General features: G+C 54.1%; 1 pseudogene; it reads left to right on the forward strand.

The window, feature by feature from the left end:
* The window catches only part of LOC133340556 (myosin-16-like), a 38,836-nt pseudogene extending 23,071 nt beyond the window's left edge, over positions 1-15,765 (forward strand).
* Positions 15,766-23,500: the final 7,735 nt, after the last annotated feature.

Here is a 23,500-nt window from a genome sequence, read left to right on the forward strand (position 1 = left end):
GGGGGTGCAGGCCAGAGCCGGATCGGTGGCATGACGACGTGCGTGGCGTGCATGGCGTGCGGCGTGCAGGTGCGGCCCCTTTGCGCCATGCTCAAGGAGGAGGAGGACCGCAAGAAGAAGGAGGAGGAGATGAAGAAGGCGCTGGAGAACGCGGCCCGCACCGTCGAGGAGCTCCACGACCTCAAGGACAAGCTGGCGAAGCTAGAGGCCGAGCGGGAGAAGCTGCTGAGTCAGCTGCAGAACGTGAGGGCACCCTGCCGTTCGAGCACCACCAAAATCTATCGCCTTAGATACGCTCGGTCGCTAAGCGACCGGGAGCCGCTCGGTCGCCTATTGACCGGGAGCCTCTCGGTCATCTAACGACCAAGAGCCACTCAGTCACCTAGCAACCGGGAGCCACTCAGTCACCTAGCAACCAGGAGTCACTCAGTCGTCTAGCGACTGGCAGCCAAGCTCGCTACCGTCAGTGGTGAGCGATATCTGAAACCGGTCCCGGGCCAGCTCTTCACCAACTCGTAATGACAAATTGACAAATCGTACGGTAAAACAACCCAATGATGACTCAGATCAGTGAGGCCTTCATCCAGCAGTGGATTGACAAATTGGTTGTAAATGACTATTATATTATAATGAAGAGGCTTAGTTGACATGCAAAGCTGGACCTTGCTTTGTCCCAGAGGATTGACGTTTTAATTTCTTGATGTCCAACGTGATTGACAAGGAGCTCAACTCTTTGTCTCGCTCTCACGTACGCCACCATCCCTCTCCCTGCCTCCGTCTGTGTCTCCCTGTCTCCCTCTCCCTGCCTCTGTCTCCTCCCTGTCTCCGTGTCTCCGTGTCTCCGTGTCTCCATGTCTCCCTATCTCCGTGTCTCCGTGTCTCCGTGTCTCCGTCTCCACCGCGCTCGGGTCTCCGCCGCAGGAGTCCGGGGGTAAGTCGGAGGCCCAGGACAAGGTGAACTTCCTGAGCCGCCAGGTGAAGGACCTCGAGAACAAGCTCTCTGACTCCACCCACCGGCTGGAGGACGAGGAGAAGTCCAACTCGGACCTGAGCACCAAGCGGCGCAAGCTGGAGAACGAGTGCCAGGAGCTCAAGATCGCCATCGAGGGCCTAGAGGGCACCGTCACCAAGATGGAGAAGGAGAAGAAGGTGGGCACCTCCTCCAACTCCTCATTCTCCTACACCTCCTCCTCCACCTCCACCTCCTCCTCCTCCACCTCCTCCACCTCCTCCACCTCCTCCTCCACCTCCTTCTCCTCACCGCCGCTGGGAGTTTGCGGCGATTCAGCGCGGTTAGAGTGCAAGAGAACTCCTCCATAATTTAGGTTGTTTGGGTTAGATCGCGTAAATATATAAACGTGTCGTTAAACCCGCCACCACCCGACACAGCCAACTAGTAAGGGTTGTCACGTGAACAAATCATGCCAATTCGTCACTAGTACAGCACACCGATGTGTTGGAGAGCCAAGCCACAACATTTACAATCTGAGTACGACGTTTCGCCAGTAATTACAACTAGCTTCATCAGGCGACAGCCAGATTTGTGTTAAACAGAACTCCTCCAGTTGTCCGTGACATCCGGGGGTGACGGTGGAGTGTCCCGGGGGGGGGAGGTGCGTGGGGGGAGAGTAGGAGTTGGACGAACCGAGCGGTTCCTGTCTGCGATCGTCAACAACAGCGACCGGGAGACATTTCTCTGGTCTATCCACTGGGCAGTCGCTCGATTGTCTGGCAGGACACCGCCGGCTCCCACAGCGCGGCCGCGGTCCAGCATCGTGAACGTCTTTCTCCCTCTCTCTCGCTCTCTCCCACCCTCTCCGTCTCTCACCGTCTGTCCGCGTGTCCCCGCCGCGCAGGCGCTGGAGAACAAGATCCGCCAGCAGACGGAGGAGCTGAACCAGCGCGACGAGAGCATCGTGAAGCTGCAGAAGGAGAAGAAGCAGCTGGAGGAGGCCCACGAGGTGAGCGGACGGGGATGGGGTCACTGACCCCCCACCCCCCACCACCTAACCCCTCTCCCTCGTGTGGGACACTTGTCCGGCGAGACGGAGTGGGACGGTGTTGCAGGTTTCCCGAGCTGCTGAGGGTCTCACGCCTTGTTTTCGTTACCCCGAGCGCAGGCCACCCTGGACGATCTGCAGACGGAGCAAGACAAAGTCAACTCCCTGCATCGCAACAACAGCAAGCTGCAGACCAAGGTGGCGGAGGTGAGTGGCCGAACGCTGCGGGGGCCCGCGGGCAGCAACGGAGGTGAACCGCTCAGCTGCTTCTTGGGTTGGTGGGTGTTGGTGGGTGTTGGTGGGTGTTGGTGGGTGTTGGTAGGTGGGTGGGTGTTGGTGGGTGGGTGGGTGTTGGTAGGTGGGTGGGTGTTGGTTGGTGGGTGGGTGTTGGTGGGTGGGTGGGTGTTGGTAGGTGGGTGTTGGTAGGTGGGTGTTGGTGGGTGTTGATGGGTGTTAGTAGGTGGGTGGGTGTTGGTGGGTGGGTGGGTTTTAGGGGGTTAATGGGTGGGTGTTGGTGGATGGGTGTTGGTGGGTGGACCACCTAGCCACGTCTCTCCGTATGGAAGTAGACAAATTAATAGAAAGCCCTCGTTAAAGTGAGACATCCCGATGCAGAACCCGCATCGGAATACAGTCCAACGACGATTCGGCGAAGCCCTTATGGATTCATCAATTACATTGTCACGTAGAACTGAGCCAGGGCTGCTGAAGATCCTGGATCCAAACCTCGCTCTTCGCCGGCCGAGGTTAAGCCGAACTCGTAGAATGAAAATCATCGCCGTGTGATGGGGCGTCAGCAAGCGCACCGCACTGCGACCCCAGCCACCTGAGTTTGATTTCCAGCCGCGGCTCACGTCAGCGGAGGGCGATATCTCAACGGGTCCTGGGCAAACACACTGAGCACTGCGGTGAAGTGTGCCGAAACAACCCCCCGTGGGGAGGCCTTCATCCAGCAGTGGATTAACACAGGGCAGTAGCGGATCAATTAAACTATCATTGACCTCGGCGAGCCGGTCACCTGATCGAAACCCCGCTTGGTCTTTGTCTGCTCCACCCCCATCACCACCACCAGCTGGAGGACTTCCTGGACCAGGAGAAGAAGCTCCGCGTGGAGGTGGAGAAGGCCAAGCGCAAGTTGGAGCAGGACCTCAAGACCACCCTGGACAACCTCAACGAGGTGGAGCGCCTCAAGATCGAGGCGGAGGAGGTCATCAAGAAGTGAGCGCTCGTCGGTTTTAGTAAAAACGCGATGCCGAGGGCGGCGTGCGGCCGCGCTGCCCCGGAATTCATTCCCTCTCACGCACACATACAGAGAGACAGAGAGAGAGACAGAGAGAGAGGTGGGAGACGATGATTGGGAGGTGTTGGGAAAGCCCACAAACAAAGCGGGAGGGCAGCCAGAATGACGATTTCTCAAGCTCTGCGGTCACTACGTTGGGATGGTTTTGCCCCCCGAATCCCTTCTTGAGCGTTTATACGCGCCGGAGGTAACCGGAGCGTCCCGGAAAGAAAAAAAACCCACGGAAAATGAATCCCCTCGCTGCACCAGAGTGGACACTGTCAGGCCACGGGGTAGGGTGAGGGAGGGTCACGATCCCCCAACCCTCGGCCTCCGCAGCAAGCGGGTTGCAGCGCACGGTCACACGCTCGGCGCGGCGTTAGCGAGGGGGGGGGTCGGTCGCCCCCCCCCCCCTCACCTTCACCCCCTCTCCATCACCTTCGCGATCGCGTAACATGGGGGCGTTCGTGTGTGTGCAGGAAGGAGTACGAGATCAACGCTCTCAACGCCAGGCTGGAGGATGAGCAGAATCTCTCCCTCAACCTGCAGCGCAAGATCAAGGAGATGCAGGTGCGTGCATGCGCGTGTGTGTGCATGTGTGTGTGTGCTAGTGTGCGTGCGTGCATGCGTGTGTGTGTGTGGGTGGTGCTTGCGAAGAGCACTTGCCCAAACGGTCTTTTAAGGCTATACGGGGGATCTTAGTCTTTGGGTGGGTTCTCTTTATGCGTGTAAACACGGGAAAATTGGTTTGTCCATGAACTAGCAGCTCGGCAATCCGTAAGCGGGCGAGCGGGTGAGTGAGCGAGCGAGTGGGTGGATGAGCGAGTAACTCGGTGGATGAGCGAGCGAGTGGGTGAGTGAGCGAAACGGTAATCGTCGATCAATTATCTTGAGGCGTGAAAGCTAAGCGATAAAAAAGCGAGCGTTTATTCTTGCTTTCAGAAATGCAGTGGCTGCCCCTTGTGTGCCCCGCGTCCAGGTTCTACTCCAACCCGGCGGCTGCCTCTATGCGTGTGTGCACGCGGTGCGATGGTATTGTTGTGGCTTGTTGTTGCTTCTTGTTGTTGTTGACGTTGTTGTTGTTGTTTGTTTGTTTAACCTGCAGTCGCGCATGGACGAGCTGGAGGAGGAGCTGGAGGCTGAGCGCGCGACTCGTGTCAAGGTACGCGCGACACCCGCGCACGAGACATTCACGCAACGGGCACGGCTCAGGATGACACAACAGCCTAGGAAGCCGAGCAACGTCGGTCCAACGTCAACCAACGTTGGCGCAACGTTTGCGCGTTTACTGGGACAACACGTTGTTCAGATTACTCACAATGGCTGTCTCTGTGTGTGTGGCTGTGTGTATGTATGGCCGTGTGTGTGTGTGGCTGTGTGTGTGTGTGGCTGTGTGTGTGTATGTGTGTCTGTGTGTGTGTGTGTGCCTACAGATTGAGAAGCAGCGCACGGATCTGGCTCGGGAGCTTGAGGAGCTGACCGAGCGGCTGGACGAAGCCGGCGGTGCCACCGTGGCTCAGGTACGCGAAACACTCCCCACACTGGAGCGAAACACTCCCCACACTGGAGCGAAACACTCCCCACACTGGAGCGAAACACTCGCCACACTGGAGCGAAACACTCCCCACACTGGAGCGAAACACTCACCACACTGGAGTGAAACACTCACCGCAAATGAACTCAACTGCGATTACGCACACAGCAGTCATCGACCGCTACTGGCAGACCGATGCCGCAGCTCACGCTTGCAAGTGAGACTTAATCCTGGTCAGTGGAGTTCGCACCTCCGATTAGCACGGTTGCCAGGTACGGTGCAAACGAAGTACATCGTGCGTACGCACGCACGCACTCTTAAAAGTCTTAAAGTCACTTTATTGTCAAGTGTGTTACATGCATGACATACAACACAGATGAAATTACAGTCCTCTCTCTTGGTCCCACGGTGCAACCAAGCAATTAAAAAATTAATCACAATTAACAGACATAAATAAACAATAAACAATCGGCGATCAACACAAGATAAATAATCAAAAATGTAATAGACTTAAAATAAACAACAGTCAAGAATTTTTAAAATGTAAAATATTATTTAAATAAAGTATTTAAAGAAATATGATATTTAAACCAGTGTGATAGTGCGATGTAGTGCAATGTGCAGTCCAGAGATCAGGATGTACGAGTGAATATGTGTTTGGGGGTTCGGGTCAGGGGGCAAAGGGGGGTGGATGGGCAGAGGGGTAGACAAACGCTCACTTTCTTTTTTGTTTCGTCTTGCGCCGCGGAATCGGCGCCGGCGTCTCCTCCCACCTCGACCCGCCGCGGCAGATCGAGCAGAACAAGAAGCGCGAGTCGGAGCTGATGAAACTGCGGCGCGAGCTCGAAGAGGCGTCGCTGCAGACCGAGGCCACCGTGGCCGCGATGCGCAAGCGGCAGACCGAGGCGACGGCCGAGATGGCCGAGCAGATGGACAACCTGATGCGCGTCAAGGTGAAGCTGGAGAAGGAGAAGCAGGGCATGAAGGTGGAGATCGACGACCTCGCCAGCAGCCTGGAGGCGTCCCAGAAACTCAAGGTGAGCGCTCGCTCCGCTGCTTGACTGCAGTCGACGACGACCATTGGAATTCCAGTCAAGGGTATAATTCTAGCCGACGATTTAAATCCGGTCGAACACTCAGTCAGACGGCTCTGTGCTGTTACGCGTTGGCGCTCGCTGAGACGAGACGCGGCGCAGGTCGCCGTTCGCACGTAGGGCGCTCTGAGACGCCGCCCCCGGCGTAAAGGAGCGCCACCTCCATCAAAAACAACATCATCATCGCCATCACTCTCATTAGTATCGTTATTATTATTGCCTTGGCGGAGATCGGTGCGCGCTGTAAAACTCAACTCCAGGCGTGATGCTCTTCTGCGGCCGTCTGGAACGCTCTTCCTTCCGATGTTCGGAAGCCCCCCCAGAGTGCTGTGCACTTTTGAATAATTGAGACTGAAAAGTAATTTCTTTAGAACTACTTTTTGTTTTTAGTTTGCTGTCCTACGTACGGTGCGACAAAAAGTTCAACGTACACACACACACACACACGTATGTGGGGCCCTGGGCTCTAACCCCACTCCGTGTGTACCCACGTGTCCCCCCGCCTGCAGGCATCCAACGAGGTGCACATCCGCAAGCTTGAGGACCAGGGGTCCGAGGCGAACCAGCGCTGTGAAGAGCTGCAGAAGAGCCTGGAGGATGTCAGCAACTTCAAAGTGAAGCTCCAAGGTTCGTCAGCGGTCGTCCGGACCCCTCGCTTCACTCAGCGAGCACAACGCGAATATTCTGTTTCATGAAACGTGTGTTCACAAATATAAAACAGATATGTGCGAGTGCATTACAATGGTGGAGAGTCACTCTGTCTGTCTGTGATAAGATTTGTCCACTCTGGTGGAGAGTAACGCTGTCTGTCTGACACTCGGCTTGTCCACTCTGGTGGAGAGTAACACTGTTTGTCTGGCGGTTTGCTTGTCTACACTGGTAGAAAGTCATTCTGTCTGGCAGTTGCTTGTCCACTCTGGTAGAGAGTAACTCTGTCTGTCTGCCAGTTGCTTGTCCACTCGGGTAGAGAGTCACTCTGTCTGCCAGTCGCTTGTCCACTCTGGTAGAGAGTCACTCTGTGTGTCTGCCAGTCGCTTGTCCACTCTGGTAGAGAGTCACTCTGTCTGTCTGACACTCGGCTTGTCCACGCTGGTAGAGAGTCGCTCTGTCTGTCTGCCAGTTGCTTGTCCACTCTGGTAGAGAGTCACTCTGTCTGCCAGTCGCTTGTCCACTCTGGTAGAGAGTCACTCTGTCTGCCAGTCGCTTGTCCACTTTGGTAGAGAGTAATTTTGTCTGTCTGGCGCTCGGTTTGTTCACGCGTAGCCGAGCACAGTGACACGTGCCGTCGTCTGGAGGACGCGGAGCACAAGCTGACGACCATCAGCCGCACCAAGATCACCATCTCCACCCAACTGGAGGAGCTCAAGAAGAACCTGGAGGAGGAGACCAAGGTTCACGCTGCCTCCACCTCCACCAACAACCACCACCACCTTTACAACCACCCGTGGCCACCACAACCATCATCACCACCACTGCCACCACCTGTGTAATTTGAATAGTCATACCACGATTATTGCTATGAGCATTCAAAGTTAAAGTGATTTCCTGCTTGAATGAGCATTGAGGTGGTGGCTCATTTACCGTTCACAGCCCAGAGCCAGTGGTGGAAATTCCACATTTCTATGACGGTGCCAATTTTATCAATTTGACAGCCACTGTTGATGTCGCCACAAAACGGTACTAATTTTACCAAGCCCAGAGGACTGATGGGCCGAGTCAACTGACCTCACCGACCTTGCCATTGCGAGCCCCTCGCTCTCTCGCTGTGCTACCCGGCCGCGGATAGTTGAACCAACCGCTGCCACTTAACATTGGGCTGGAAGGCCCCCGTAGGCTGACAGACTAACATCCTCCTGAGACCTTCCCGGCCAGAACATCGTTACCATGCGTGTCGTCCGTGCCACTCCCCCCCCCCCACCTCCTTACACGCGCGCAGGCGAAGAACACCGCAGTCGCTGAGCCTGGCCAACGCCAAGCACGACTGCGACCTGCTGCGCGAGCAGCTGGAGGAGGAGCAGGAGAGCAAGGCCGAGCTGCACCGCATCATCTCGCGCCTCAACGGCGAGCTCACGCAGTGGCGCAGCAAGTACGAGTCGGACGCCCTGCAGAGGCTCGACGAGCTGGAGGAGACCAAGTGAGTGCGGCCCGCGAGCGATGAGCCTTCCGGCAGCGTCCCGTGAAGGCCGCAGCTGCGAATGGTTCGCGTGTTGACGCGTCTGCAACCGGGATCGCGAGCCGGTTGCGCAATGTGGTTTGCAAGCAACTGACGCCAGTAACGTTTGACGCCACGGAAGTGTGACTTTGCTTCTCGTGATGTCACGATCCGTAACTATTTTGTTTGTTCCCACGATGGACAAAACTTTCATATCCATGCCAGATATTCAATAATTTGTCACATTAATGCGAAAATCGGGAACCTGTTCGTCGCGTCTGCTTGCACACATTTGCACCGATGTGCGTGAGCGCGTCACTGAGCGCACCTGCAGTTGTTCACCTGTGCGTGCTCGCGCACTGCAGGAAGAAGCTGGCAGCTCGCCTGCAGGAGGCCGAGGAGGCGGTGGAGGGGTCGCAGGCTCGCTGCGCCAGCCTGGAGAAGCTCAAGCAGAAGCTCCAGGGCGAGGTGGAGGACCTCACCGTGGACCTTGAGAAGGTACGAGACTTGGGGTGACATCTGGGCCACTGGAGGTTCATAAAAAGGGTGCCACGCTGGCCAGGAGATGTTAAATACCTCGCCTGGTATGCTGGAGGTCGCGGGTTCCATCCCGACCCTGACGCCTGCATATTTGGAGTTTGCGTGGATATTTCTTCAGATCCTCCGGTTTTTCCCTCCACATTTAGAATCAACATCACACGTTTAGAGAATTTGGCTACTATAAATGTCCACGTGAATAAGCCACTTTGCTGAGCTTTCATTTGTGGTAGCCAGATTCGCTTCTGAAACAACAGCTACACAGCTCAGCGGGCCTTAATTGGTAAAATAAAAATAGTAGATTTAGTCGTAGTAGTGGTTATACTTTAGTAACCGTAACAACCGTGCCGGCGTTGGGTATCAGTCGAACGCAGCCGCCGCCCACCTGGACAAGAAGCAGCGGTCGATGGACAAGCAGATCTCCGAGTGGAAGCAGAAGTCGGAGGAGCTGCAGAGCGAGCTGGAGATCTCCCAGAAGGAGTGCCGCAACTACAGCACGGAGATCTTCAAGGTGAAGACGAGCTACGAGGAGGCGGTGGAGCATCTGGAGACGCTGCGGCGAGAGAACCACATCCTGCAGGGTAACGGCGCCCCCACCCCCCACCCCCGCCCTGCCCCCACCCCCGCCCTGCCCCCACCCCCCACCCCCGCCCTGCCCCCACCCCCCACCCCCGCCCTGCCCCCACTCGCCCCGAACCCACCACCCATCTCCCACCTCCTGCCACCACTGCTCAGCGATCCACCAACCCCCACAGCCGCCGGTGTCTCGGCAGCGAGGTTGGTGGATCAGACGGAGATCGTCCGTGCGGGACACACGGACAAACATCCCAAGCGGGGAGACCACGACTGAACCCAGCAACCTGAGTTCGATGCCCGGCCATGCCTAATATCGAGACCAGGACCGATATACCGGTCCTGGTCTCCCCTCCTTGATCAAACTGCACTTGGACCACTGCGGTGAAGTAAGGTTAAACAACCCCCATGATTGACATGGCCCGGCAATCCTGCCTCGGGAACCCCCCGGAGTAGCCAGGTAGCCAATAACAAGAGGGCCGTGTTGTATTCGCGAGCCGTCCGCTGTGACCGCCGGAGACGGCTCACCGCCTGGCGATCTCTCTTTGGGTGACCAACGCCACACAGAGGAGGTGACCGAGCTGTCCGAGCAGCTGGGTGAGGGCGGCAAGAACATCGTGGAGCTGGCCAAGGCCAAGAAGAAGCTGGAGCTGGAGCGCGAGGAGATCCAGCTGGCGCTGGAGGAGGCCGAGGCCACCGTGGAGGTACGGCCGTCGATCCGCAGTGCACAGGCACAGCGGGGTCCAGGAGATGTTAACTACCTCGCCTGGTACGCAGGAGGTCGTGGGTTCGATCCCGATCCCTCTGACGCCTGCTGCTGTATATTTGGAGTTTGCGTCTCTTTCTCCTCGTGGCCACGTGGATTATTCTTCGGATTCTCCGCTTTTTCCCTCCACCTTGAGAATCAACGTGCGTTTAGAGAATTTGGCTGCTATGAATTTCCACGTGAAAATCCACGTAGTTGAGCTGCCGTTTGGGGCCAGGTCGCTTATGAAAAAGAGCCATACAGCTCAGTGGGCCTTACCTGGAAGAATAAAAATAGTGAATAGCTGTAGTTTAGTTTTGTGGACCCACGGAACAACTGTTCACGGTCCGACAATCAGTAAAAAAAAATGCCGTTTCGTACAAAATAAACTGTTGCACGCAAGAATCTGCAACAGTTCCGCGGACTGCTCCCCAGTGGTCTCGCTGACCAGCTGCGGGCGCAGGGCCTGCGGGAGTGCCACCGAACAATACCTCGTCATCGTCACCGTCTTCGCCACGTGCGTCGCTCTTTGTATCCCGGTGGCTACCGGGGAGTGCGTGCAGCCGTGGGGGGTCTCGTGACGGCGTGGTGTTGCGTTGCAGGCGGAGGAGGGCAAGGTCGTTCGCCTGCAGCTGGAGCTGGCGCAGGTGAAGGCGGACATCGACCGCAGGATCCAGGAGAAGGAGGATGAGTTCGAGGCTGTGCGGTGAGTCGAGCTCACTCGAGCTGCGGTCACTCAAGTCACGGTCATTCCCGTCGAGGTCGTTGCCATCGTGGTCACTCGAGTCGAGGTCACTCAACTCAAGAGGGAGGTCCGAGAGCGACCAGCGATTAAACCACAGAGCGACTCGAGCTCCGAGCCCTGCGTGTTCATGACGACCTCAACTCAAGCTGATCACAGTCCCATTTGGTGCGCACCAAAAAATGCGGGGAAACCTTGAGCCGCTTGGGGCGCTACGCTGTTGCTCTCTCCCACTCACCCCCCCCCCCCCACCCCCCTCCCACCCTCCCCCCCTACAGCAAGAACCACCAGCGCACCATCGAGTCGCTGCAGACGAGCCTGGAGGCGGAGGCGAAGGGACGCGCCGAGGCCCTGCGGCTCAAGAAGAAGATGGAGAACGACGTCAACGAGCTGGAGCTGCAGCTGGAGCACTCGAACCGCACCAACGCCGAGAACGTCAAGCTGCTCAAGAAGCTGCAGCAGCAGGTCAAGGTGAGAGGGCCGCAATAGCGCCGAGGAGGACACCGCCAGCCGGCCGGACAGGCCGGTCGACCGAGTAGGTCGGGGGGGGGGGGAGGGCGAAACCAGCTGTCGGGACGTGCCGGCGCGAGACATAGACGCTTCGGGGCCACGCCGTGAGCGAAAGACGCGACGTGGCGAGAGAAGAGGCGACGTGGAGGGAATCCAAGCAGCTGACCCCGTGCGATGACAGCCCTTCTGCCTTAGAAGATATAAGTCTATGGGTCTCTGTGTAAGTGTGCGGGTCATGTCGGTGCGCGTGAGTCTATGGGTCTCTCTGTAAGTCTGCGGGTCATGTAGGTACGCGTGAGTCTATGGGTCTCTGTGTAAGTGTGCGGGTCATGTAGGTGCGCCTGAGTCTATGGGTCTCTGTGTAAGTGTGCGGGTCTCTATGCAAGGACAGTGGATGCGACGAACGAAGAGGCCCGGAATAGAAGTCCGTGGCCGACTCGGCGCAATAACGGAGCTTCTGGCGTAGAGACGATGACGACGATGACGACGATAATGATAACGGTGGCGACGCCGATGATGACGACACTGACGCTCGTGCCGCTCCCCTCCGTCGCGTCGCCGCCCCGCAGGAGATGCAGCTGCAGATGGACGCGGACGCGCGAGAGCGCGACGAGCTGCGCGAGCAGTTCAACCTGGCGGAGCGGCGCGTCAGCCTGCTCGTCACCGAGCTGGAGGAGGTGCGCAGCGGCCTCGAGGCGTCGGAGCGCACGAGGAAGATGCTGGAACAGGACCACACGGAGCTGCGCGAGCGCTACGCCGAGGCGGACAGCCACGTGAGACTCGCCCCCCCCCACCCCCCACAACAATACCTCCCACAACGTCGCCAATGTTGTTACCACCATCGTCAACCATCATGACCATCATCACCATTGTCACCATCGTCATCATCGTCACCATCGTCACCATAATCACCATCATGATCAACGCCATCACCATCAGACACACCATCAGAGATGGTTAATCCACTGCCGGATGAATGCCTCCCCAAGCCGCTACGATCCATTGCTCCAATTCTGTATCAGCAATCGAGACTTCTCACACGGGTCATCGCTGTGGGTGGGGGCCTCGTGTAGTCCCATCTTCCCACGTTGAAAGGTCAATTCTCGTCATCATGGGATAATCAATTTGCTTTCGTGGTTTCTCTTGCTGGCCTGTCCGCGCCGCTAACATTCTCGCCCTTCGCTGCCCGTGTCCTCTCCGCTCCCCACAGAACATCCAGCTGACGTCCATCCGCAAGAAGCTGGAGTCGGACCTCACCCAGATCACGGTCGTGCACGAGGAGATGATCGGCGAGTTCCGAGCGGCCGAGGAGAGGGCCAAGAAGGCCGTCATCGACGTGAGTGCCGCTCGTTCGGCCGCCCCAATACGAAACGATCGTCAGGCCTGTTGTCGGCTCGCTCGACGCCGACTGTTTATCCACCGGCACATCCGAGCCGAGCCAATGTGGGGCCCTCACGGTCTAACGGTGGTTTCCACACAAGAGACCCGAATCTGGCTCGTGGGGCCAAGCAGGCCTAGGGGCAAGGCTAATGACGCGTTAGCTCAGAATCAGAATCTTTATTTATTCTGGAGGAGGAATCCGATGAGCTATGAAGCTCTTGTTTTCACAAATGTCCAGTAATACTCTGCATGCTCCACGATTCGTTCTCTGCTCGTGACGACAGCAGCGCGTGATGGTGCGTGTGCGTGTGAACTGGGGCGGCACGTGACGATGTGTGTGCGTGAACCCGGCCACAGGCCGCCCGCATGGCGGAGGAGCTGAAGCAGGAGCAGGACCACGCGTCGCACCTGGAGAAGATCAAGAAGAACATGGAGCAGCAGTTCCGCGACCTCTCCGTCAAGCTGGAGGAGGCCGAAGCGATGGCGATGAAGGGCGGCAAGAAGATCATCCAGAAGCTCGAGCTCAGGGTGAGCACCACCGGTTGCAAACGCCGGCTTCGTATCAACAATGCAGATCCCTGGTTTATTCCTTATTCGGTAATAAACTCTACCGTGGCCCGATGCGCACGTGTCAAAGTCTCGCTCACCCACGTCGCTCAGTTAACCGCAGCGAGCGTTCGCCATTCGCCGTTTGTCAGACCACGGCATCGTCCCCTTAGCGCAGACTTAACTCGAGACTGGAGCCGGGCGCTGATCGCAATGCGTGTGCGTCGCGTGTGAAATCAAACGCAGATCCGCGAGCTGGAGGCTGACCTGGACTCGGAGCAGAAGCGCCACGCGGAGACCATCAAGAACCTCCGCAAGATAGAGCGCCGCATGAAGGAGCTCATCTTCCAGACGGAGGAAGACCACAAGAACCAGCAGCGCATGCAGGAGCTGGTGGACCGGCTGCAGAGCAAGATCAAGACCTACAAGCGGCAGATGGAGCTGGTGGTACGTGACGCGCTCCGCTCCCCCCACGCGCCGTCGCCACCACCGTCACCGACAAAGACGGCCGGAGCAGAACCGTCGGGGCGAGGGCCGTTGGCGAGCTCCTATTCAGGCCTCCGTGGCACACGAGGGTTGTGGCCGGCGTGGTGTGGCTGGGGCCACGCTCCAAAGCCCCCCCTTAGTCTACAGGGTGCTTGTGTTTGCACTCTGCGAGGCAGGCGAGCCCACCGCTTACAAAAGCCACGTCCCGAAGTGTGAATGTTTGTTTCTCTCATCGACACTGTGCTCAGCCACCGTGCTGCCAGTCACAACACTTCTCTCCCCCATCGTAACCTCGTGCTGATTGCCGCTGGCCGCATGACGTTTTTGGGCTTTGGGGGCCACTGTGTTCAGCAACCGTGTTAACATGACAAAAAAACAACGCCATCCACACCGGCCTTTGACCCCTTCGTGACCCGGCATGACCCCCTGTGACCCCCTCTCGCCTCCGTGCGGTGCAGGAGGAGGAGGCGAGCGGCAACCTCGTCAAGTACCGCAAGACAGTGCACGAGCTGGACGAGGCGGAGGAGCGTGCCGGCATGGCCGAGTCGGCGCTTGTGAAGCTGCGGCTCAAGAACCGCGGCCAGACCATCAAGGGCTTCACCACGATCACCACGCACGAGGAGTGAGGGAGCCGGCGGGCACCCGCACCGACGCCCCTCCGGTAACCCGGCGTGCCACTCCTCACTCACACCCACTACGCATTTGGTGCGCGCGCGCGTGCATGCACTGCCCCGGTCGGTTTGTTAAAGCAAGTTGCAAAGTGTTTGTTCAAGATGCCTGAGAGATGGCCATCGAACAGGAGACGGTCGCTGCATTGCGCGGCGCTTTCTTCTGCGGCCGTCTGGAACGCTCTTCCTTCCGATATTAGGAGGCCGCTGGAGCTATGCCACTTTGAAATCGTCCAGATTGAAAACTCGTTTCTTTAAAACTGCTTTTGCCGTTCAGTTCGTTGTCCTTCACCCGCACCGTAGGGCGCAAAAGAAGTTCAACACACGTGCAGACACGCAGCTGAACTTACAATTCCACCCACAGGATTGCAGCACACCCATTCAAGCTTCACGACGGCAGGCGAAGACCGGCGGCATTATCGGCGAGCGTCCACTGCAGAGCGGGAAGACACCAGCGAAGCCCTTGGGAGTCGTCACCTGCCACACCCCGGCGACGCGTCGACGTAGCGTCGATCTTTCCGCCACTCGTCTTCATTTAAAACGTCCGAGGCACGCGCGCGCGCACGCAGGGATACGCACTCAAGAAGCGCTCACGTGCGCGCCACGCACGAGCTGAGGCGCACGAATGAAGAACCGTGGGGGAAGATTTTCGCGACATTCATTTTAGATTTCAGGGCTCGCTGTGCTCTTGAAGGTTATCGGGGGGGGGGGGGGAAAGGGTGGGGGTTGAAAATAATTGACGATAGGGGGCTGCCGACACAAACGACGTTTTAAGTTTTGTATTGCGCTGTGCGATTGTGTGGGCGGTGAACGGAATGAATGACCACGGTTGTGAGGTGGAGAAGGCGTTGTGGATCGTTGTTTGTGCGAGGGAGCAAACTATAGAAATGCTCAGAGACCCTGAAAGACCCACACGCAATCACGACAAATGCATCGTGGTTGAAAGACAACGACGAAAAAAATCATTTGGTAATAAAAAAAAAATACGGATATTTGAATCGCCATTTGAATAACCAGAGGTGCTCATTTATAACACAAAATTACATTTTTTTTTAAATCAGAATTTAGTTGGAGAGGGTGGCCATGCATTTGTATGCCTTCAGTGTGGCACGGGCCGGGGTCGTTCTGTGAGGTGTCTCCAGCCGGGCGCTGCTGCGCCGTGTTAAAGCATGTTGCGTGTGCCCTGTGTGTGAATGCGATGCGAGCAAGCGCTGCCCACGAAGATGAAATCTAACAACAACAACAACAACGCGTCGTCGCCCGCCGGTGAACGTCGCGAGATCCCCCCTCCCTGCCCCCCACTCCCTGCCCCCCACTCCCTGCTCCCCCTTCCCTGCCCCCCACTCCCTGCCCCCCACTCCCTGCCCCCTCCTCCCTGCTCCCCCTTCCCCCCCCTCCTCCTGTCTCTCTCGCCGCTGTCGCGTGCCCGCTGCAATCCGAATCGAGCGTCGCTCTGCGCATAACAAACCGTAGTAGTCACTGTAGTTATTTAACACGCAATAAACAACCTGAAAACGAACTACTCCGCGTGTGTTTCGTGCCTTTTTCTTTCGCCTCGAACAAAAACAAACCCAACACACAACAAACACAGTAAAACCACGGCGAAGTACTTCCAATGAGAGAAATCTGTGGGAACAATAAAAACAAAAAAAACATTGTGACCGATGCCGGCCTGGCGTGATGAGGAACACACCGGACTTGCTATTCAAATGCCGTCGGTCCAATCTCCCGGGGCGGCAGTTGCAACCACGGAGGAGTTAAGATCCACCGCCACCACCCCGCCTGTCCACCCGGCAGGATAACAACCACAGTTTGGAGATCGGCAGGCCGCGCGTGCTGGGGGGGGGGGGGGGGTAAAGTGTGAACACTGACATCTATTCCAAGACCTCCGGGTCAGCGTGGAAGAGTAGGCCAAGATATCCGCTGGAGGGGACTCTCTAACAGCGCCCTCTCGTGGAGGCTTCTTAAGCCAGCAGGTGGCGCGAGAGAGCAATTGCAGGGCTGCGCCTTCACCTGTACTTTCCCCGAGACACTTTTGCCTCAAAGGGAATCCACTGAGCTGCAAACTGCCCTTAACCGCCCCCAGCCACCCTGATTGTAACTCTATTTGTAACACTCTCACGACAATAACGTGCATGTTAGACTAAACACTTTAACAATCATCGACAACAGGCATAACGGACGTTTTTGATGTTCTCAATATTTCTCTGAAAGTGCAATGGTTAGCACACCGCCGGTTCCATTCTATCTCCCGGAGCAGCAATTGAAACAATGAGGCAAGCCGCTTGAACCCCCCCCCCCCCCGCCCCTCTAAGTCTACCGCCTCTGTCCGCCCAGCAGTATGAACGGCTTCACCGCAGTCGATCGGCAGGCAACGTGCGGCGAGGTACAATGTGGGCACTCCAACCTTTTCCACAACGTCTGCCCGGCGTGGAAGAGCAGGCCAAAACACAACTCCACAGAGCTCCGTCTAGTGGATGCCCAGTGTCGTGAGCCAGCAATTGCAGGGCTGCGCCTCTAGCTGCATTAACGTAGGACCGCCACCAACACGGAACGGCGCTGTCCAAGGTGCTGATGTTTGCAGCCCCCTTTGAGAAGCAACAGGCCGAGCGAGCGCTGCCTCTGTGTATTGTCCCATCGCCATAGGGGTGGTGAGACATGTTGTATATGTTGGGTATGAAAATTTGTTATGTTGTATGCGTGCGTGGGTGAATTATTATGTTGTATATGTGGGTTATGAATATTCAGTGGAAATAATAATAATTAAATGAAATTTGGCCAAATATGTAATTATCCGGAAATATGTTAATTTATGTAATTACGCACATTTTAATTATGCCAATTCGAGAGGTAATCGTATTAATTATGCGAGTGGGTGTAATTATGATAACGCAAGTCGTTATGATAACCAGACCCCGGTTCACCCCGTTATCGCTTTAACATTTACTGAGTATGTATTAGTGTGTTTATTAAGGTCACCAAGTTCAAATCTCAACGCAGAAGCAGATCTTATGCATAGATTTCAGGAAAGAATCACACAACCACTTCTGTATTGATCAATTTATTACTAATTCAACCTTAACTATGATATAGTATGCGAACTCTCAATCCCGGAACGTCAATACGGCATCAATACAGTATCATCAACGATTGTCTGATTTCACTTTGACAACTGCACATGGATCCCGCATAACGCGATGGTTGTTAGTGAGAGAGAGAGTCGTTAAAACATGCAAATACTATGCTAAGAAAACCTTAACGTTAATGAATGATTATACTCAATATTGTTCACGCAGTACCGCACTCCTTATTGATCATACGCAACCCTTATCACGTTGTTAACACCTTGGGTCACGGGACAGTTGAATATTCTGTAGAGGATGCGAGTACGTGCGGCGATTATGACTGAAAGATACTTGAAAGATTATACGGCGAAAAAAAAAAAACACAATCAAAACAGTTACTATTCTTAAAGGCACCAATCTCAACAGATACATCGGCAGGTTATCTGACAGCAGAACGGCTCGGAGTAAGGGCCTGCGACGGTGCTCCTTTTCCGAAGATCGTTATCTTATACCAAGTTTACTAATTGGGGACCAGATCACCTGATAAGGATCCGGTGGCCACCACTCCCCACGTGAGCGTGGCTCGGCGGAAGGAGGTGCCAAGAATCAGTTCGTATTGATGGATCTGTTGGGAATTTATGCGATTAAGAGTACAGCCCACTAAATATTAAAGATAAAAATTAAGAATACTCTTATACGACGGAGGCCACCACTCGGTCTCGTTGTGATGCCTTCCCAGCCACGGATGACTTATGGGTTCGAGTGTGTTTGAGTGGTAAGAGTTGTCTTGAATAGTCAGTGTTCGGAGTCGATTCTTTATGTCAAACAGACGCCTGGTGGTCGTGTGGTGAGGGGGCGGTGCGCGTCATACGTATCAGGCGCTCTCCTGTCACCGTGGTGAATTGGCTCGGATGGCTGTTGATACGCTGTCGCAGTTCGGAACCCGGTCGGTAGGTGGCGCCCACAACTCGCTCGTAGCGTGCAGCGCTGGATCGTCGCCAAGTCGCGACGCTCACCACCGGCGGCAGCGGAGATCTCCGGCGGCAGCAGAGATTGACGAGCTGAAGATGAGTCGAGCCGACCCGCTGGTCGCAGCTCGCTCCTGAGTCGACCCTCCCGGTCGAGCTCGCTCCTGGGTCGACCCGCTGGTCGCCCTCGCTCCTGAGTCGACTCTCTGGTCGCACTCCTGAGTGGACCCGCTCTGGTCGCACTCGTTCCTGAGTCGACCCTCCCGGTCGAGCTTCTGAGTGGACCCTCCCGTCGCACTGGTTTCCAATGTTCAGGATCCGTTCCTTTATGCTGAAAAATCCCCCTGGATCCCGCCCACAAGGCGGGGCTTCCGATTTTTGCTGTGTCAGGATCTGTCCGTAGGCAGGTGTGTCCATGTGTGTGTCCGTATGTCCTTGTGTGCATCACTGACGGTATATTCCGTTGTCAACTCCCTCCATAAAACCCACGAGCAAACAACCAGATGTTACAAATTGTCTCGAAGTCGTCTCTCTGTCTGGGTGCAATTTATCTCTTGTCTGGCCTTCTTCATGAACCCAAAACACAGACGTTACAAATCGTCTCATAGGCGTCTTTGTTCGTGTTGCACAACCTGGAGGGGGGCAACACTCTCTCCGACCCGGCGCACAAAGAAATGGTTAAAAGTTTTAAGTTAACATTTGTCCCTTACTATTTCACAGTTATGATTCTGTATGTAACCTAAGGTCTGTCGTTTCCCATCGTGGTTCCCGACCCAAGTGTAGGTGTTTCCCCGAGCGTACACACACTCCTATCCCGCGCTGCGGGGATACAAAGACGGCCGGGATCTCCCTTTCTCTCCGACCCTGGGTTTAACATCGTTTTTTTTTATTATGTATTTATATTCGACCTGGTGGTGATTCATCCCGTTATCCTGGCTTTTCCATAAGTTTTACTTTTGTCTTTCATGCATATACTTATTACTATTAATTTATTTCCGATATCTTAGGTTAAGGGGTAAGTTTCTTGATCCTAGGAATTCGTATTCCTTGGTGCCTGGATGGTTATATAAGCGGAATATAGTTTACGGTGAATAGCGTTAACATTGATGTTATGTGCGATATTATGTATTGTGATGTCTTTAACTTAACTTGTTTGTCAGGGCTTTACTGACACGAAGTTGCATTCCTAGCCCGCAGTCTTTGCCCCACCCTATCTCTGCTCGCCGTTGTTGTTGCCTGCCGTTAATTCAAGGCCTCATTAATTTCCGTCACCCCTGAGTAGGTGAGGGCGGTTGAACCTTGGAGTCAGTTCTGGTTTTTGTCTGCCTGCTTCTTCTTGTGTCCCCTGACCCCGGGAGTTATTATTCTACTTTATGGCCTGTCGAAGCCCCACTCGCTGTTGCTGGGCTGGTGTTGTTCCCGGCTTTTTGCTTACGTTTGCAGTTCGCCGTGCTCTTGATTTCCTTCCCTCTTCAACCTTATATTGACTATTCGCTCCTGTCTGGGTGCGATTCAATTTTGACTTAGGAAGGTTCTGATTGTCATATGCTTCGGGTCGAATTGTATAGAAAGTATTGAAGTATGGAAATAACATTTCATATTGACTTAATGATGGTGATGGTTCAGTAGGCGTAACTTGTGACCTGGTTTAATTGGAGTGGGTGTGAATATCAATAACTTTAGCCTACTCTGTTGTTAAATTCCGACTTTAACGTTACTTTAATAGCAATACAGAATAATTGAGCTTTTTGTCTTAACTAGGCGAATGCGAACTTCTGGTGACCCCCGCAGCCGTGTTGTTCAGCTGGGTCTTGTGCCTTGAGAGATATACAACCCTCTTTTAAATCACCTCTCCCCCTGCCAACCTTCTGCTCTGGGAGTGTTTATTCTTGATTCCAGGTCCAAGGCCCCCTCACATCCAGACGCGCAGGGTTGTTTACATCAGCTCCCCCCCTGTGCACGTGTTCTAACTAGCTCGGAATTCCTGAACACACAATCAGTGATGATTCCTGGCTTTCTGTGGTTGTGATTTAGACAAAGGCGCCTCTGTTTCTTCCATTGCCTTTGAGTCGACACTGCCCTATTATTTGCCCATGTGCTGAGGTCATAGAATTCGTTTTGACTTCAGTAATATTAACATTCAGTATTGGATTAGCAAATGGGCAATGGTTCATTGATGTAGCTCGCAGCCTGGTCTCCAAGTTTGAGCGAGCGCGAGGATCGATAATTTAGCCTACTCTGTTGTTGAATTTCGAATTTTGACGTTACTTTAAAACCATGCAGGATGATTGGGCTTTTGCCTTAACTATGTCTGGCTGACACTCCCACTGTCTCTGCCGCCTGCACGGGTGACATGTGCCCGTTCATCAGGCCTTATCTTCCCTTGAAGCAACGTTGTAAATTCTGCCATCCTAGCCCTCCTCCGGTTCATTACTTAACAACACCTGGTGTTTTGCAGTTTGCTGCGCTTGGTGTGTTTCACTCATTAAAAAAACAAGTAAAAAGATAATATATAAAAATCATCAAATATTATTAATCTCAATTATGGAAGAAGGGTTAGTATACAACATTCCGCCCTTTTAAAAATGACCAGTGGTCAAATGGCCACGGGTTATTTTTAAAAAAAATGTATACCCTTCTTCCATCATGAACCATCGATTGTCCTCAAGTTTTGCTGCTATTCCTTACAACGCGCGCGTACGTGTCACAACTTAACATGGTTATTTTGAATTGAGCAAAGAAAATTAAACAAGCGTTAAACATCGATATTGCGTTACATCGGTTCTGATACATCATGACTCCGACGAATATTCATTTTTGTTTTTGTTAAATCCTGGGAAACGCTAGGTAGCGGTTTCGAACGCATTTATGCGTTACTTTCCTCATGTTGCCTCGTTCACCACTTATCACTTCGATAATTCGATCACGGTTTTCGGGGTTCGTTTTTGTAGTTTCTTCTCTCACTCTCTGTGTCGTGGGAGTGTGTGGTGAAAAATTGTGCTGCACATAACCAGAATTCGCGCACCCGACCCACTTTGACCCTTGGTTCGAGGCATTCGCTCTCTCTGCGATTACATGCACATTTGCCGAGTCCGTGTGTCGATTTAATTCTGTCCCTCGTAATGTTGCCCTCTTTGTTTTTACTAGTGTGTTGGATTTCAACACCATTCCCGATACGTCATGGACATTCGTCTCCATTTTAGCACTCCGATCCACATAATTTTTGGTTTCCCTTGGATATTTTCCATTCAAAGGCTCATGCCTGCGCTCCTCAGGGCGTGTCCCTGCTGTCTGTTTTTGTACTGTCCGATCACGCTTCAATGCAACCCTGTCCTTGTATTCGATCCGCGCGTCATTTACGGGAGCACTGTCCACGTTTTTGCCCGCCCTGTCACTTGCAGCCTGCCTGTATTTCACATTGAGCGCCGGGTTTAACACCTCGGCGGGTGTGGCGCGTATGGGCTGCCCGCTCTCAATCACTGTGGATGGTTCATCACGTATTTGGACCGTATTCTGTGTTATTCCTCTATTCCCTCCTGGTATAGCCGGTGGAGGAATTGGTCGGAATTGTATCGATTGTGTTTGACCTCCCATCCTGCGATTCTCGTGAATGTTCGCATCCATACCTCCGCGGTATGTGTAACACCTTCCCGCTAGGTGGTTATCTTCCCATCTCTGTGCGTAATTTGAACCTTGCGTGTGTCGTGGGATGGGGTGTTGATATGGTTCTGTTCTGAACCTCCCCCTCCTACGATTCTCCTGCACCCTTGGCCCAGTGTTTTTCCCATTTGGGTGCCAAATTTTTCCTGGATTGTTACTTCGCCATCCCTGTGGGTAATCTTGACCTTGCGCATGTCGGGGCATGGGGTGTTGGTATGGTTCTATTCTGAACCTCCCCCTCCTGCGATTCTCCTGAATGTTCGGCTTTGTGCCGCTCTCATTCTCGTGCCAACCTCTCTCTGGGTTATTTTGCCATGTGTGCGTGCGTTTCTGCTGCTCTCTGCATGGTGGGACTGCTCGGTGATTTTTATTCCTCTCTGAGAGGCTGGGTTCCTCATCCCTCTCCCTGTGTTCTGGATCCGAATTATGATTCTTAGCTCTGTATAACCATGCCATGTACGCCTTGCTCTCTATGCGGCGTAAGGATGCGGTTTCTGGATTCAAAACCATTCTCACCCTTTCTGTAATCTCTGGGCTCAAGGATTCAAAAAACATTATTTTGAACATTTTATCCCCTTCGTGGTATTGATTCACATCGCCTGCGTAATACGCTCTTTTAAATTGGACGAGGTAGTCACGTGGATCTTGGTCCATGCCCTGGGTCATCGATTTTACAGCATAAAACCCCTCAGTGAGTGTCGAATATTCTCCAAACTTCCGAATCACTGCCAGGCTCAATTGTTTAAAATCATTTCTAACCTTGTGTGGTAGTGACTTTACCCATGGAATAGATTCTTTATGTAAGGTCCGTTTCAACAAACTCGCTTTTTCATCCCGTCTCCTCAGCCCTCTAATCATTGCCTCCTCTTCCACTGTCGCGATATGTGTGTGGATATCCATAGTCTTATTGTGGGGGTCAAAATCGGGAATTCTGACTAGAGCCTTGTCCATCAACTTAAGGGTTTTACTGGTGAACAGGTATTCCGAAAGTTGATTGCTGACAGCGTCATCATCAAACAAGTTATCATCAGGCAATCTGTCACTTTGGTCTGTGCTGTGTCTCCTGTGTTTAAGTGGTGTGCATTTTCTGTGTGCGCGCCCAGTGCCGTGTCGCTCGTGTTGCCATTTCCCTTCAGTTTTTGCCTCTGCCCTTAGTGTACCATGTCCTGGCGATTTTACTTTAACTTTTGTGCGATCAATCCCTGGACTCTGTCCACGTACCCAAGAGAGTGATTTGATGTTACTTCCATATTTATTTTGTGGCTCAACGTCTGTGAGTTTCGCTGGTGTCGCGAGCTTTGACTTCTCCTCCCTCTCGAGGGCGTCTGCTGCTTCAATTTGTTGTTCTATTTGTTCTTCTATTGTAAGGACTCTTCCCTCTTGGTTTGGATCTAGGGCCTTCGTGGTTTCGGGCGGCTCAATTGAAAGTTCCTTTTGCGTTACTATCGGTTGAGTTGCCTTGGCTTCATCCGAGGGTAATACGCTCTTGCCCTTGGGTTCTCCTTCATCAGTTTGCAGTTCGTCGGTTTGGCCTCCAGGGGGCGGTATATACTCCATGAGG

This window comes from Lethenteron reissneri, chromosome 10 (genome assembly GCF_015708825.2).
Source record: "Lethenteron reissneri isolate LAM-NWPU_2019-01 chromosome 10, ASM1570882v1, whole genome shotgun sequence".
In the NCBI taxonomy this organism is placed as follows: Eukaryota; Metazoa; Chordata; class Hyperoartia; order Petromyzontiformes; family Petromyzontidae; genus Lethenteron; species Lethenteron reissneri.